This window comes from Penaeus vannamei, chromosome 2 (genome assembly GCF_042767895.1).
Source record: "Penaeus vannamei isolate JL-2024 chromosome 2, ASM4276789v1, whole genome shotgun sequence".
Classification (NCBI taxonomy): Eukaryota; Metazoa; Arthropoda; class Malacostraca; order Decapoda; family Penaeidae; genus Penaeus; species Penaeus vannamei.
The window spans coordinates 8262346-8269845 of NC_091550.1; the positions used below are offsets into that span (position 1 = coordinate 8262346).

General features: G+C 32.8%; 2 protein-coding genes across 9 annotated transcripts in view; one reads left to right on the forward strand and one right to left on the reverse strand.

Annotated features, from left to right (window-relative positions):
- Positions 1–2754, forward strand: part of LOC113828230 (excitatory amino acid transporter 2) — a 124338-nt gene extending 121584 nt beyond the window's left edge. For all 7 annotated transcript variants that reach the window (XM_070130091.1, XM_070130099.1, XM_027381159.2 and 4 more), the window contains one exon: positions 1–2754. This exon is cut by the window's left edge and continues 1212 nt beyond it. The gene's annotated coding sequence lies outside the window, so the exon portion shown is untranslated.
- A 2425-nt stretch (positions 2755–5179) lies between these two features.
- The window catches only part of EloA (elongin A), a 24731-nt gene continuing 22410 nt past the window's right edge, over positions 5180–7500 (reverse strand). For both annotated transcript variants that reach the window (XM_070130071.1, XM_027381158.2), the window contains exon 10: positions 5180–7500. This exon is cut by the window's right edge and continues 163 nt beyond it. The gene's annotated coding sequence lies outside the window, so the exon portion shown is untranslated.

The following is a 7500-nucleotide window of genomic DNA, read 5'->3' on the forward strand; positions in this document are numbered from 1 at the left end:
TGTATTAAGCAATCCCCTTTAGAACATTCATGGATCACTTTTGAAAATGTCATTGATTCGAGATATAGTATTACCACGTTAAATCTTATTGCTTCTGCCAATATAACAGGTGAATCAAGAATGTGAAAGCTCTATTGTATGTGATTTTATGGACTCTTCTATGGATAGATGGCACTAATCATTCATGGAATATGGAATGATTGGTGTATTTATTCCTCAGATGTAGACATTTTACTCCATTGCCCATATTGGGTAAATATAAAGAGTAGTTGGAGTGGTATCACAGACATTGGGATCCAGTAGATTGTATGTAGAAGGATTATTCACTTTCTTTTAAGGGAAGCAGTTATTCAGATTTCAGTCTTTGTTTAAATTTGTTGAAAAGAAAATCAATTTGATGTGAGAATCCAATTATTCTTTTAGATTTTGAGACTACTAGTCTTTATCTTGAGTATGTGGATGTACTTGTTAATGTACACATGTATTATAGCACTACCTTCATTTTCTTAGCTGAAAAAGAAATTGTTCCACATATGATTTGAATATATGTGATGCTTCAATATAAAAATGGTTGTTGCAAAATTTTTGTGATTTTAATATCTATGAACTGCCTTGAATGTTGATTTTTTTTTTTTAGAAATTGAAGGCAGTGAGAAGTACTTTTATGACACTAATGTTCTTGTTTTTTAAAACTAACAGGTTTTGAATTTCCAGTACAAAGACTAGTAAGATGAATGATACAGTTTGAAATTGCAATTTGAATTCAACTTGTCTGCAGTGTCATATGGAAACCACTGGGGATATGCAAGTAGAGTATTTATTTGATCTCCATATTCATGTGATAAATTTCGAGTTAGTGAAAAAACTTCAGTATTGTTAATTACATTCACATACTCTCAGAAGCTGCAAGTCTTAGGTGGCAGGTTTTAGACAAGTTTATTTTATAGTATCTCGCAAAGAGTGAACTGATGACCCAGAAATACTTCATTAAACTAAAATCCCCTTCCCGCTCTAAAATATGAGACAGAAAAAAAAAACAAAAATTATTAACTGAAACATAAAATTCTTATGTTCATGGTAATTCTTTGGTACCCACACATATGCAGTGTTTTCTGTGTGTGGGAAAACAGTTTTTACTCCCACAGACCTTATGTATATAATTAGCAGGATATCTTTCATTCAGAAAAATGGGTCACTTCAGTTTCTCACTCATGATGAACTTTTCCAAGTTAGTGTACTAACTTTTGTGGTTGAATATGAAACCCTATCAACTTGTTAAAAGTTTCTTTTCGTAACTTGTGAATGCTGCCAATTATAAGTTAGATAAAAGCTTTGTGTTAGGCGTGCACCCAACCATTGTAAATGTTGATGTGGTACCTAGTGTTATTCTAGCAAAGGCTCATACCCATTGTCAATGATGTATTGAATATTTAGATTTAAAATCAGAGGCAGACCCAAGCAAAAGAACAAATGAATCGACAATAAAATCATTTGAATAGAATGTCAGTAACTGGATGTAAGGTATGTCAATGACTTGTAAAGACTAAACACACACTCACACGAGTTGATCCTTAAATGTAGACCTGAAGTCCCTGGGCCTTCCCTTAGGTGGACATTGAAGACTCCCAAGATCTTGGTAAAATTCATGAATACAATTAGGTTCCAGTGTCATGAAATGCATTGGCTGAACACCAATAATTTATATTTTACAATTGATTGTAAATAGTATACTCAACATACTTGATAAAAGTTTGCCAACTTTTGCTTAGCTTTTTATGTTATTTTCTTCACAGCAATACAACGACTACCATGATCTTGGGATCCTAAAGTCTTCCAGCATCTAATGATCAGGATTATAGGATCAACAGTATATTCTTGGCAGTATTATAACCTTTACTATTAAGGCCAACAAAAACATTGAATGCCAACTTTAACTGTTGTTCTAGTTATAACAGCAATTATATATATAAGCAGGTATATATATAAAGCTGCATGCATGAAAGCAATGATACATCACTTTCCTTGGTTACCACGTAAGTAAGCACTCTTAATGAACTTTATTTGTTTTCAATTCACAACTCCATATTTTAAACAGTTTATTACACACAGGTCTTATTGACCATGTACTTCCAAGAACACCACAATCACTAGTAGATTTGACAGGTGAGGTTGTCTTTTAACAAGAGCATTAAGGAACTTTATGTCAGTGACACCAGTTATGTCAACAACTTCTTGATGAGTCACCATACCTTCTCAAGATTTTATTTTCACCACATGGAGATGTCTTTCCTGAAAGCCAAATGACCAAGGAGTCAAAGCAAGATGCACAAGAATGCATATAATCAATCATCTGCACAGTGTGATCAAGGCATACAATACAGTACAATCAAATCGAACATCAATCTTAACTGAAGTAAAATATGCATGATGGTTGAGGAGGCCACGTTACATTACATATCATCACTATGTTGTTTTGGCATGTAATATTATTGTCATTTTACTTATAATGGACCAATTTCTATATGGAAAAATGTATTTGTTACAGCAAAAAAAAACAAAAAAAAACAAGAAAAATCCATATGGAAAAAAAGACAGAATGGCTGTAGCAGTTTTTTTCTTTTTTTTCTTAAAAGAAAATAAAAAAAGAAAATTCCAGGAAATATTTCGCATTTATGTAAATAGACAAATGTCACAAGTTAAATATATATCCCAAGTATAGCACATACAATATTGCATAATAAATTAAGAAGGCCATCATTAGTTTTATTAATCCTTTGCATACTCCAAATTCTATATATATATGGGAACTTGTATTTGAAAGGAAAAGATGTATCACTTGTGTATGAATCTCCAAGGAAATGAAGAAAAACAATGTGATATTTAGATATAATTGACTAAATCAAAGCACAATTGAACAGACAATTTTAGTTTTGTGAGTGAATACGAATGTATCACTAATGTCCTTAACTGTGGCTTGGCAATTGTTTTTAAGTCAATCTCATTCCCTGCAGTTTTGTTTGTCTCGTCTATCAGAGACTACAATTATTGTGAAAATGAAAATGAATATGTTCTGCTGTTTAATATATATAGGTGTGGTTGATTCTATATTATGAAATATCTAAATGTCCATTTATCATTGTTCTCAATCTGCTGCACATAATGATAAAATTATCTTTCATTTGCTCTTGGACTGATAAGATAATAGAGTAAAAATAATGAGAAGTGTTCTGTATAAGCCTGCAAAAGACACTATGTCTACCTCCTATTAAAAGAGGAACCAAAAAGCATTTTACCGAACACTAAAAAATATTAACTAGTAATGCAATGTCACTGGAAACAACTATATATAGGTAATAAAATTGACCTCTAAGCAGTTTTAGCTGTAAGAGAAGTCCATATAGTTCACTTTATAGATATCTTGCGAGAACAGGATGAAAACATTAACACAGTTAATTGTAACAAAAAAAGGATCTTGCAAATCTTATAGTAAAACTGTGTCGAGAATATGCTCCTTTGGTAATAAGCTTAGAAGTTGATATGGTATATAGATTTAAGTATGCAGCTGAATTCATACAAAAAAATATATTGCAACAAGAAACAGTTCCATTCTTATGAAAGAAGTTACTGAACAGTAGAATGTAAGGATGGACAAACCTGTCTGCAGTACTGGTTCTGTCCAAGAAATACTTACCTAAGTTAGACCTTCCTCATTCTTTAAGACTTCTCCAACATATGTAGTCTCCTAAAATTTTGATCTTGTTCAACACCACTTAGCTTCTATTCTAAAGAGCCCTATACACACTAGGACTAACTGGGACATATACACTTAGAGAACAGAGCAGGTAACCTGGAAAGGTATGGATTAAACCCGTACCATAACACTATGGAGATTATCCCTCAGGAACAGATTTCAAGATCATCATGTGCATATAAGCACATGATAATCATGAAACCTGTTCCTGAGGGATTAGTCCTTTTAGAAATAAGACATATGAGTGTAAATCTCCCCTAAATATTAATTTTGCATACTTTGCATAATTAGTTATGAATGCTGAATTAGACACACTAGATAGTTTCGTCTTTTATGCAGAGATGATTACACACAACTGGTGTCATTTCATAACTTCCAAGTAAAGCTTATATTCATTGAATTCAAAGTTGTTTCTAAATTTCCTTTGTTCTTGCTTTGTAGGTGGAATATTATGTCTTTAAATTTTGTTACAGTTTTAAAACTATAAGGTCAAAATTATCAAGAAGTCAAAGGCTTCCACACCTAACCTATAAACAATAGGTGATGTGCTACCAAGTTGTGTCCCAAGTTGTGTCAAAAATGACAATACCGAGTGATACCATTACGTCTGTCCTGATCACCAGGATCTCTCAAACCCAGGTGCAGAGTAGTGCACACCAATGTACACCCATCCATGCTTTATTTTACTATAAATTTTACAGTAAGTTATTTAACCTTTTAACCTGAGGCCACGCACACAACACATACTTCCTAAAACTCTGTCTGAAAAGGTCATCTCCACAGGGCAACTAATTCTGTATTTTTTTCCATTAGGTATAGTATAGAAAAACGTATATATGTATATATAAATAAACACATGTGCATAGACAAATCTTTCAGCTTCACAGTAAACTGGAATAAAACTGAAACATTAGACACATTGTTTTTAAAACATAACTATGAAATGCAAGCAGTCTTCTTTATTCCATTATTTTTGTAGGTATTTCTAAGCTCACTATATATAGGGGGTTCCGGTGAACATCACATAGAGTAACTGAATTCCTCCACAACTCATCTTGGTGACAAAGACACATACGTTTCCCATTTTTCATCATCTGGAAAACATTATCAAATTTTCTGCTAATAGTCCCAAATTATCACAGATTTTCACAGCAATCTTAAGCTATTCTTTACATTCTACTCTCAAGACTTTTCAAAAAATTTTCCCAAGTAGGCTCAGGCCTCACTTTGTCCTGATAAATCTTATATTCAAAGCTTCTCTTCAATGCAGCTCTAATACGCAAAGAAGAAGCTTTGGAGTATGGATTTCGTGTATTCCATCCAACAGAAGGTATGCATACTAGCTCAACTCAGCTCATTCATACATTAACTAACTCACCACACAGTCTTGTGCTCTCTATTATCAAGGGGTATATCCAAAGTCCAGCAGTATGAATAATGTTTAATAGTGTATTTTTATTTAATCCAAACACTCTACAAACATTTTTCATTCACACAAAATGTCACAATAATTCTTGTATTGAAAAATCTGTCTTAGGTATCCAGTGAATACAATCAGGAGATCAAAAAGCAGTACTAAAAAAACAAAAAAACAAAAGAATTATTGCCCTGGTTTAACTAACAAGTGAAGGTTTACAATGAAAACTGTGTTCTTTGATGTCATACAACTAATTAGGTAGGCCTGTTGTTCTTAATTGTAGAGACTTCAGTAAACCAATAATACGCAAATATTATGATGAAAAGTATACCTGAAACCAATTATGACTTCAAATTACCCATACTTCTGGTGGTAAATTATGCTAAAGGATTAAAATTCAACAATCACAGTGTGGCTTATAAACTATATAATCTCTTGCTTCATATCTTCTATAAAACATATGTCATACTAAATCCACATAATAAAACAGTAATTTATTAGACACAGTTTCACCCCACACAGTGGGGAAAAGATTATCAATAGATATTATACACTTGTAAAAAATAAGTATTTTCCGTATTTTGTGTCAATACCAAATAAGATCTTTTCTCATTTTACTAGTAAAAATGCTTTTTACAATAAATAAACCAAGATAATACATTTACTGATAATCTTAAGCCAAGAGGTATCATGCACTCCTTTAGATGGATGATATACCAGTCGGTCAGGAATTTATAAAACCAATAAATTAATTCAGATTCTGTAGTATCTGCTTATGTAACATGCTTATCAAAGATGTAAATCTGGTATCATCATCTGCTGCATACTGTACGAAGAATAGGTGGAAAATATACATGTATGCTTTCCTTATGTAACCTAATAGAAAATAAGTCTTATAAAGTCATTGCTCCCTATCAACAAAAACATTTAAGGTTAATTTTCTTCTTTTTAAATTATATTGGCAATGTCAATAAAATGGGTGAATTACACATAAATTATATAACTAATTAATCAGATGCTAAGAATCAAAATGACAGATTTTGAAACTAAACTAAATCTAGCACTGCAATATGCTCAACATTGGTCTAATCAAAATCAGATAGAATCTTATGCATGACAATTATGAACATTAGTTATATTACTGCAATTATTCACAGAGAAATATTTTCATCTTCCAAGCCACCTCAAGTCTCAATTCATAGAACTCTTAAGCACACACATTCCTTGATACTACATAGCATCCAAATCTGGGGAGACAGGCAAGAAAGAATAAACAAGGACAAAGACAAACAAAGGAGTAGAAGAAAAGAAGAGGAAGAAGCAGGAGGACAAAAAGAGGCAGAAGAAGAAAAAGAAGGCGAAGAAAACATTATGTTATCTGGCATGTGTCTTAAATTCATTTAGTGACAACTAGTCATTCACACTTCCCAATGCATAATGGATATCAGTTATGCATTATCCACTGATGTCTATTTTCTATACAAAGAAAAAAATCCTCTTCTTTATATGAGCTGAACCTTTCAAAATCTGATATCCTTACTTACTCTGAGAGGGAAGGAAGGAAGGTATGAAGATAGAGAAGAAGGGAAAGGGAGGAAGGAGGAAGTGCGTGAGTGAGTGTGAGTGTGAATGTGAGTGTGTGTGTGTTTGTTTTTGTATTGGGGTGTGTGGATAAGCGTTTCTGTGAATAAGCTTAAGTGGGAGTGTGAGGGTCTCCATGTGTGTGAGTGTTGGGGCGTGGGTGGAACAGTGTTTCTGTGGATAAGCGGAAGTGAGTGTGTGAGTGTTTCACGTATGTCTTTCTGTGTGGGTGGTTTTTATTTGTTGTGTGGGTGTGTGCAGGTATTTCTGTGAGTGGGTGGTATTCTGTGGTTATGGTTGCATTTCTATCTTTGTCTTTAGCATTTTTTATGTGAAAATGGATGGATGGATAGGTGGTTATGTGAGTGTATACTAGTAGGTGGGTGAAGAGATGGATGGTTGGGTGTGTGTTGGTTTGACCACTTGATTCATTGAGTACATGTAACTGATGGTAAGCAGATGCATACATGTTTTATTTTTAGTTTACTACTTTACTTTCATATGGTAAAATGAATAGTTTATGTGCTCTTCGTAATTTGGAAAAGTTGAAAAAAGGAAAAAAAAAATTAATAATAAAAAAATGGGAAAAAAGGCAAGGGAAAAACATACACATGTATATTACCCTTCTCTCTAAATGGTATAGATGGATATGTCAATCTTGAAAGGTTTTAAAATACCAAATGTAACACATGACACTGCAACATTGAAAACATTATTCTACACTGGTATCTCCAAACTAAAATGGATAGAA